The sequence below is a fragment of the Mus caroli genome, chromosome 15 (genome assembly GCF_900094665.2).
Source record: "Mus caroli chromosome 15, CAROLI_EIJ_v1.1, whole genome shotgun sequence".
In the NCBI taxonomy this organism is placed as follows: domain Eukaryota; kingdom Metazoa; phylum Chordata; class Mammalia; order Rodentia; family Muridae; genus Mus; species Mus caroli.
The window spans coordinates 25,173,898-25,183,541 of record NC_034584.1 but is presented as its reverse complement, the minus strand read 5'-3'; positions in this window follow the sequence as shown (position 1 = coordinate 25,183,541).

Sequence of the window (9,644 nt, the reverse complement as noted above, 5' to 3'; positions counted from 1 at the left end):
CTTCTCAAGGATAAAAGAACCTCTGGTGGAATCACCATGCCTGACCTAAAGCTTTACTACAGAGCAATTGTGATAAAAACTGCATGGTACTGGTACAGTGACAGACAAGTAGACCAATGGAATAGAATTGAAGACCCAGAAATGAACCCACACAGCTACAGTCACTTGATATTCGACAAGGGAGCTGTTCTCTTCTTAATCATTGCTAATTTCTTAGCTCCAGCTGACAAGCATCAATTGTACCAGTAGTTCCTTCCATTCTTAACTCTAGAGCGAGAGCCACATGGCTGAAGCTGCCGAGTTCTGCTGCTTGCAGGAACCCATTTGTACTATATTACATTGTCACTGGCTTTCTGTTTTCCAAATTCTTCACTGCCTAAACTTGGCTATCCTGGTTCTTGCTCTGTAGATTGACCTTGAAGGCAGAGATCAGTATGCCTGTCTCTTGGGATTAAAGGTGTGTACCACCATGCCTGGATCCAAATTTAGCTGGGTAGGATCTTGCCTCAAGTTCCCACTCCCTTAGTCTGTTATCTCCTAGAACACTGGATCTTGCTCCATTTCACTTCCTGGTACCCTTTAATACTCCATATATTTTTCCTTTCTAAGCTTGCTACTTCTCCTCATAAGACTTAACCAGAGAACAAAGTCCTTGTTGGGATTTTTTGAAACTTCCTTTGTCAATACAATTAATCTGAGTCTCTTCACCTTAGCCTCAGGCAGACTTTCCAGTCAAAGGCCAAAAGTGTCCACATTCTTCACCAAAATACCACAAAAACAGACTTTATGCCACATTCTGAAAGTCTTCTCTTGAAATTTCTTGGGCCAGGTCAACATAGTTCGAATTACTCCCAGCAACAAACTCTTCCATATTCCTACTAGAATGACCCATTAAGCACCATTTAAAGCATTCCACTGCTTTCCAAATCCAAAGTCCCAATGTCCACATTCTTTCAAATAAAAGCATGGTCAGGCCTATCACAGCAATACCCCACTCCCAGTACCAACTTCTGTATTAGTCAGGGTTCTCTATAGTCACAGAACTTATCGTTAGTCTCTATATAGTAAAGGAATTTATTGATGACTTACAGTCTGCAGCCCAATTTCCAACAATGATTCAGTAATAGCTGTGAGTGGAAGTCCAAGAATCTAGCAGATGCTAAGTCCCACACTGCAAGCAGGCGAAGGAGACAGAGAGAGAACTCTCTTCTTCCAATGTCCTTATATGGTCTCCAGCAGAAGGTGTAGCCTAAATTAAAGGTGTGTGCCACCACACCTTTAACCCCAAGATGACCTTAAACTCAGAGATCTCCCTGTCTTAATCTTCTGGAATCCATAGCCAATATGCCTCAAGATCTCCATACCAAGATCCAGGTCAGAAACTTCTATCTCCCAGCCTCCAGATTAAGGTCCCTGGTGACTTTCAATTCTGGATTATCGTTCATTCTAAATATAGTCAAGTTGACAACCAGGAATAGCCACTACAGGGGCTAATGAAAATAAACAGAAAATACCACCAATAAGCATGATATTGTCCAAGAATAAACTTAATTCAAAAACAAAAGAAGTCCAATTTGACCCAAGTAAGAGCCACCAGTGTTTGGGAAATCCATTGAGGAATTACTATCAGAATGATCTGTAGGCACATTTCTTGATTAACCATTGATGTAGAAAGGCCTAGCCCACTCTGGACAATGCCACCCTTGGGGATGTGGTCCTGGGCTGTGTATGAAAGCAGAGTGAGCAAGACAGAAGAAGTAAGCCAGTAAGCAGTGTTCTTCTGGAGTGGTCTGCCTCAGTTCCTGATTTAAGCTCTTGGGAGTTCTTTACTTGATTGCAATGAATGATAGATTGTATCCTGCAAACCAAACAAACTCTTTACTCCCTCACTTGTTTATGCTCAGTTTTACCATTGCAACAGGAAGTAAACAAAGGCATCTGGGAAACAATGAAAAGAATACTCCACAATGATTAATTTTTTAGTCAGATGTCTTTAAATCATTGATAGAACGTCTGTGAGCATTTCTATTTATAGTCTGCATATCAGGGACACAAATAACCACTAATAAAGAAGCCATGTTAGTGTAAATCCCCTATTCAGTTGGATCCATTAACTTATACACAGACAGGCATTCCCTCATGTGATGACACAGTACTCAATTCAGACCATTATTAGATTATATTTTCTGGTAATTTTTATAGGAAGACTTAACATATTGCATCCACAATAAATTGTTTTAAATTTTATTTTCTTTAGTTGAATAGCTATTGTGTTTCATATGTCAATAAGTGTTTAGACAATTTGATATCCCTTATTGTGTTTCTTTTTAGTACACTGGCTGTGTAAATCAGCATTTTTATGTGATTCCATTCAACTAAATTGGTTCATGTTCACTTCTATTTGGTTGTATATATATGTATATATACATATATATACACACATATATATATATGACATATGAATATATATGTATATGTATATATGAATGCTATGACTCATCTTATATTTTGATACTGGCCTGAAACTCACTACCTATCCAAACCTGGTCTTGAATTCATGGCAGTCCTCTTGATTCAGAATATGAGGGCTTAGCATTGAAATGTAATCCTGGCTACAATGTTCACTTCTTTCTTTTATACAATCTCTTCCAGAAGTAAACTTTATAAGCTCGATGATTAATTTTACATGCCAACCCATCTGCATCTGTGGGGACTCACAGATACTTTGCCTGAAGTTATTCCAGATGTCTCTGTGAGGACATTTTTGAATGAGACTATTGTTTAAATTGATGGACCGAGTAAAGCAGATATGTTGGGAAGTCTCATTTAATAAAAGTCATGAAGGAAATAAAAGGCTGAGTTTTCCTCAGGTGAGAGTTAGTTCTCCAGCCTATCATGGATTCCAAAGTTGGATCTTTAGAGTTTAGACTTAACTTCCATAATCAGGGGAATGAACCTATGTATGTTGGTACATAAGTATGTATGTATGTATGTATGTGTCATCTATCTGTGATCTATTTCTATCATATATCTCTATATATTTACTATCTATAATCTCTATAGCTATCATATCCCTTCCTCTATCTATCTATTGCTATTATATCTGTCATCTATCGTCCTATCTATCTATCTATCTATCTATCTATCTATCTATCTATCTATCTATCTATCTATCTACCTATCATCTCTCTATTATATATCTAGATATCTATTACCTAATTATCTATCTATCTATCTATCTATCTATCTATCTATCTATCTATCATCTATCTATCAATCATCTATTTATCTATTATCTATCACCTAATTATCTATCTATCTTTTACCTAGCAATTATTTGTCATTCTATTACTCTATCTACATATCTACTTATATACTTATGTATCTGTACATCTGTTTTAGATGTCTCTCCTTTTCATCTGTTTGTCTCCATCTCTTTTGTCTGTTTCACGGGAGAATCATAGACATTCAAGTCCAGAATTCTGAACTGTCCTTGAATACTTGGAACAGTGAAAAGTCATTATCAGAGGGGCCCTAAATTTCTGAGTGTGAGAAAGAGAATTTTGCTGGGTACCCTCTAAAGGGAGTTTTCTAATTATCTGAGGAAGTTCACCTGTCTCACTTGCAAAGATCAGGTCATAAGAAATGTATTATGTGTCATCTCAATTTGGCAGTGTCAACTTTTGGTTCAGTCTCTGTTCTGTGACTTAATTTCCCAAAAATGATTTGACAGATTTATGTCTCATGCCTTGGTGACTGCAGCTCTTGATCCTGAGAATCCTCCCCTGCTAAATTCTAGGCTTTATAGAGCAACTGACTGGTATTTGCTCTGGAGGAGTGAGAACTATGCCCCATGGGCCATTAGTGGCTAAACCCACTGAGAGGAGTTACTAAGACCAGAGAACAATGCTCTTTTTCCTGCTGTACTGTAAGTGCAATGTATTTTCAGTAACTCCTCATTGGTCTCCATCAGGACCTGCTCAGTTGTCCTTTGTGGTGACAATAGGAAAACCCAGTATTACCTTCTGCATCTTCACCTTCCCATTTTCCTACTGATATTAACTGAAATTATTCTTCAGACACATTAGTAATTTCTACATCACTGCTTTAAGCTGTTATATTTGGAAGAAAACTAGGGTAAGCTATCCAAGATCTTTTTCTTCCTATTGTTTTTGTGTCTTATTTACCTTTTTATAGGCTTTTAGCCTTTATTAATATCTTCTATGTTTGTTTTGATAATGTGTTTTGAATCTATAAAAGTGATATATCTTTTTTTTTTTTAAGCTCATTATTTTTGATCTTTAATGATTAAACAATGATGTTACTATAATTCTGTAGAATACAAAATGTACCTAACTTTACTTGTATTGCGAGGAACTTTCCTGCATTTTCATCGTTATTTGCTTTCTTTTTTTTTTTTTATTACATATTTTCCTCATTTACATTTCCAATACTATCCCAAAAGTCCCCCATAGCGCCCCCCACTTCCCTACCCACCCATTCCCATTCTTTTGGCCCTGGCATTCCCCTATATTGGGGCATATAAAGTTTGCAAGTCCAATGGGCCTCTCTTTCCATTGATGGCCGACTAGGCCATAAAAGTGATATATCTTATCAGGGACAATATAATGCCAAATGCTGCTGACATTAGAACTATCCTTTGTCTTCACAGTGGTGATTATTAATGCTTACTCATGTCATAAGTGTAAACTTAAGACATTCACTGCCCCTCCTTTAACAGTCATCAATTGCCAATAGCTCCTCATCAAGGAATAAGACTTCCTGAACCACTCTCGCACCCCTGGAAGAACTGTTATTCACTTGATCTCATGCAGGTCTAGTGAATACAGTCACACCAACTGTGAGTTCATGTGTATAGTGACCCTGTCATCTCAAAAAAAGATTTTCAACAAAAAGTCGATTTTCTCTGGATGCAGTCCATAATAAGTTATCCATACTCAGGGGTTAGGCCTACCACCATATGCTTACTGGTAACAGGAGTGAACAGACAGGAGGGAAGTAGTGGGAAGGTTTAGGAAGTTAGCATGGAGGAAGTAGGGGTGGATTTGGTAAAATACATTTTATTTATACATGAAACTCTTGGTAATTAAAAAAATGTGAAATGGAACTTCTAATTCTTTTGGAAAGTTATTTATGCCAAATGATGTTTTGCTGGGGCACAGAGGTGAAAGTATGTCTTGCTAAAGCAAACACATAAAAGACTGTTTTCCTGAAGTAGACACAGGTGAAAGGATGTTTGGATATAGCAAACACATGAAAAGATTCTTGATGAAGGAGTATAAATAGATAGTGGAAGACAGCACTGAGCTTTGGTGTGGTTTGTTCCATCTTGCTATTCTTTTTTTCCCATTTGATATTTTATTTATTTACATTTCAAATGTTATACCCTCTCCTGCTTTCCCCACCCCGATCCCCTAATCATACCCACTCCCTCTGCTTCTATGTGGGTGCTCCCTCCCTCACACACCCACTCCCACCTCACTGCCCTGGCATTCCCCTACACTGAGGCATAGAGTCTTCACAGGACCAAGGGCCTCTTCTCCCATTGATGCCAGTTAAGGCCATCCTCAGCTACATATACATCTTGACTGGTGATTTAGTCCCTGGGAGCTCTGGGGGTCTGATTGGTTGATATTGTTGTTCTTCCTATGGGGTTGCAAACCCCCTCAGTTCCTTCAGTTCTTTCCCTAGCTCCTCCATTGGACTCCCCATGCTCACTCCAATGGTTGGCTATGATCATCCACATCTGTATTTGTCAGGTTTTGGCAGAGCCTCTCAAGAGCCATCCATATCAGGCTCCTGTCATCAAGCACCTCTTAGCATCAGCAATAGTGTCTGGATTTAGTGTCTGTATATGGGATGGATCCCCAGGTGGGGCAGTCTCTGGATGACCTTTCTTTCAGTCTCTGCTCCACACTTTGTAACCTGTATTTTCTTTAGACATGAGCCATTCTGGGTTAAAAATTTGGAGATGAGCAGGTGGTCCCCTAACAAGGACACATGTTCCACTATGTTCATAGCAGCCTTATTTATAATAGCCAGAAGCTGGAAAGAACCCAGATGTATCTCAGTAGAGGAATGTATATGGAAAATATGATACATTTACACAATGGAGTACTACTCAGCTACTAAAACCAATGACTTCATGAAATTCACTATTCTTCACTAAAAACATGCCTGTATTGATTTACAAATTGTGATAATGCCTACATAGAAAGAAATTGCCCAAGAACTGCTGGTGAGGTTCCCAATGCAGCTTGCTCTTTCTGCAGCCTTGCCTGTGGCTGGATGGTAAGCTTGGCAGCTTCTTCAGGATTTAACTACAGCTTCCTGGTGTCTGCTTGCTGAAAGGACTGGACTGTAGCTGCTGGTTTGTGTCAGGATCTTCCTGCCTAGAGTCCTTCCTGCCTGGTCTGCAGCTGCTGAGTTGTATTTGATGTTTGTGGCAGGACTGAACTGCTGCCCAAGAACTCTCACTCTCAAAGAACTATTGCTGAACAGATCCACTTCCTCCATATCTGTCTTAGTCAGGGTTTCTATTCCTGCACAAACATCATGACCAAGAAGCAAGTTGGGGAGGAAATGGTTTATTTGGCTTACACTTCCATGCTGCTGTTCATCACCAAAGGAAGTCAGGACTGGAACTCAAACAGGTCAGGGAGCAGGAGCTGATGCAGAGGCCATGGAGGGATGTTCTTTACTGGCTTGCCTCCCCTGGCTTGCTCAGCCTACTCTCTTATAGAACCCAAGACTACCAGTCCAGGGATGGTCCCACCCACAAGAGGCCTTTCCCCCTTGATCACTAATTGAGAAAATGCCTTACAGTTGGATCTCATGGAGGCATTTCCTCAACTGAAGCTCCTTTCTCTGTGATAACTCCAGCTGTGTCAAGTTGACACAAAAATAGCCAGTACAATATCCTAACAACTTTTCTTTTCTACTTCCTCTGCTGAGTGGTGGCTAAGAGGAGAAGTTGAGCTCTAATTAGAAGTAGGTTGCAAAAAATTTTATGACTACAAAAATGCAAACAGAAAAATCACAGGAACGAATAAAATTAAAGTTTATAGAAGTTCCATACATTGCACCAATGATACCCAAATTGTTATATTAATCACATAGCCACTGGAGAAAACTAGGACAAATGACAGGCCTGTTATTTCTTGTAATTGCATACCAATCTACAACTGTTTCAAAAGAAAACCTTTTCAAAAGAAAATGATGCTTGTGTTTTCTATGATGGTGGCCCCAAATTCTTGCATGCATTACAAACTGTATTCCTTGAGCAACATGTTAATATGCAAGTTAAACACCAATATCTTTGGACCACCACACTGGAATTATGAGCTCATATGCAAAAGTCAATTTACCTTTCATATCAATGCTGTATCTTATTTCCATGTGCTTTGAAAACTTTACAAACCAGGAAAAACAATTTTATATTCTATTACAGATTAAATAGCAAGAACATTCTCATCTACATCTTCCAGTGCTTACATAGAAAGAAAACACACTCAAATTCCATGATCTGTGTTGTGTACCTCTATTACAAAAGAGGTTTATTTTCACCGACTTAGTAAGATATGAGAAAAAATTCAAATGGAAGATATGATGTGTTATATTAGGAAAAAGAAAACATATTCCTGGAGAGGTCAGCTAACCTCTTATTTCCTGTCTAGAGAATGTTTTTGTATCATAGAAAACTATGCTTTCTGCTCTAAAATTAGTTAATTAAATGATTATAATTTTCCAGTACAGTGCTTCATAAACTTAAAGACTCAGTTTATTCAGAAACCTTTCAAGCAAGCAGGGTCCACTTTAAAAGCTGGGGTACTGAGAACATTTTGCTCAGAATCATTATTTTTCTGCAGGTGTTTCTCTCTTCTGCACCCACAGTGCATGCCGAGCCCATGGTTGGCATTTGTCTCCATCACTCTTAAACACGGTGTTTCTCTGCTTTAGTTACCCTTGGCCTGTACCTTGACCTTCGGCTGCCTGTCTCAATAAATTCAGAACGCAGGCATTTACCTGCAGCAAATATGAATGGCTCCTCCGGAAATATAGCATCCTATAAAAACCAAAGCCAAAGGAAATAGCGAGGTGAGGTCAGGTATAATTTTCTCATCACAGCCTCCCTCACTTTTTCCTTTTAGGCTCAATACTATGCTGACCTCTGTCTATTTTTATGGCTAGATTAATTCTGCGGTTACAACGAGCCCCTATTTTCAGAATTCTGTGGCTGGGATGACCTTAAGAAGTACTGACCTCTAAAAAATAGTACGAAAAAAATGATTGAAACATAGAAAAAAAAGCCAATACTTCCAGGACTGGAAGACACCTTAGAGATGATCTTATGTGACTCTCAACTGTTATAAAGAGATGGGTGAAGGAAAGACTACTGTCAGGCTTGTGTCTCTTACAGGCTGAGGGTCGTGAGTCCTCAAGCCTTGGTTCCACAAGCCTGAAGTTTGGAAGTATATTCTATCCCAAGGCATGCAAATAGCAAGAATCCCAAGCTAAGACCTGAACTACATTAATTGACAGCAGATGAAAATTGAACTTACCATTATACAGTGTCCCTGTTTTGTACCCAGGAATGGCCCCTAACTGGGTGACTTGTGATTATCTATTATGTGAAAGATTGTCTTGCTTCTCTACTGAGTCTTTATGTCTATGGCTTCATTGGCTATGGAAAGGTCCATGATGCTCATTTCTCATGCACGGTATTCACTGATACTCACATCTGTGATGATGGTCTGAGTGGAGTATTTGAGAACACTTTTCACATACAAACACATACTCATGTACACACACACACACACACACACACACACAGAGCATTATGGGAAGCTTTTTGTAAGATAATTTAAAACTACACGTAAAGTATGTTTAAAGTAGTATTTGTGGATCTACATGGAGAAAATACTCTTTCTCACAGTGTGACTTTTCCTACCAATTAAGGAGATGGCATAAATGTCTTACATTCTGGGGATATTTGTTGCTAAAAATCTTATCCATGGCTTTAGATACTTGTCTTGAGGGTGCTCCCTGGAATAATCTGTCATACTAGGTTATATATGCTTCATGAATCATGTACAGACTCAATCTCAGCATCCTATTTGAGTTGTTGAAAAGAGGAGCAGGAGACAAAGAAAGTCAGCATGACAAATGACAAGTTTAAGATAAGGAGATGAGATCTGGGCACCTTCCCTGCCAGAGGATAGGTGGATGTCCAACCCGGGAGGGCTTTGCTGGAGCATCTGCTGGAGACATCTTGGTTCCCAGACTCAAATGAGACTAGTCTGCACAAGTGAGAGTGTGGACTATAGAAGCTAACAGCTTCTGGGACAGGTCCTGTTTCAGGCCTTCATCTTCTGCCAGGAGGAAAGTCCGAACACCAGATATCTGTGCACCTTCTATAAAGGAGGAGAGCCTGCCTGCAGCGAGTGTGTTCTGACCACTGAAACTCAGGGGAGAGCTAGTCTCCCAGGTCTGCTGGTAGAGAATAACAGAATCATGAGAGGAACAAGCTATAATCAGAGACAACTATAACAACTGACTCCAGATTTTACCAGATGGTGAAAGGCAGACTTAAGAATCTTACTAACAGAAACCAAAACCACTCA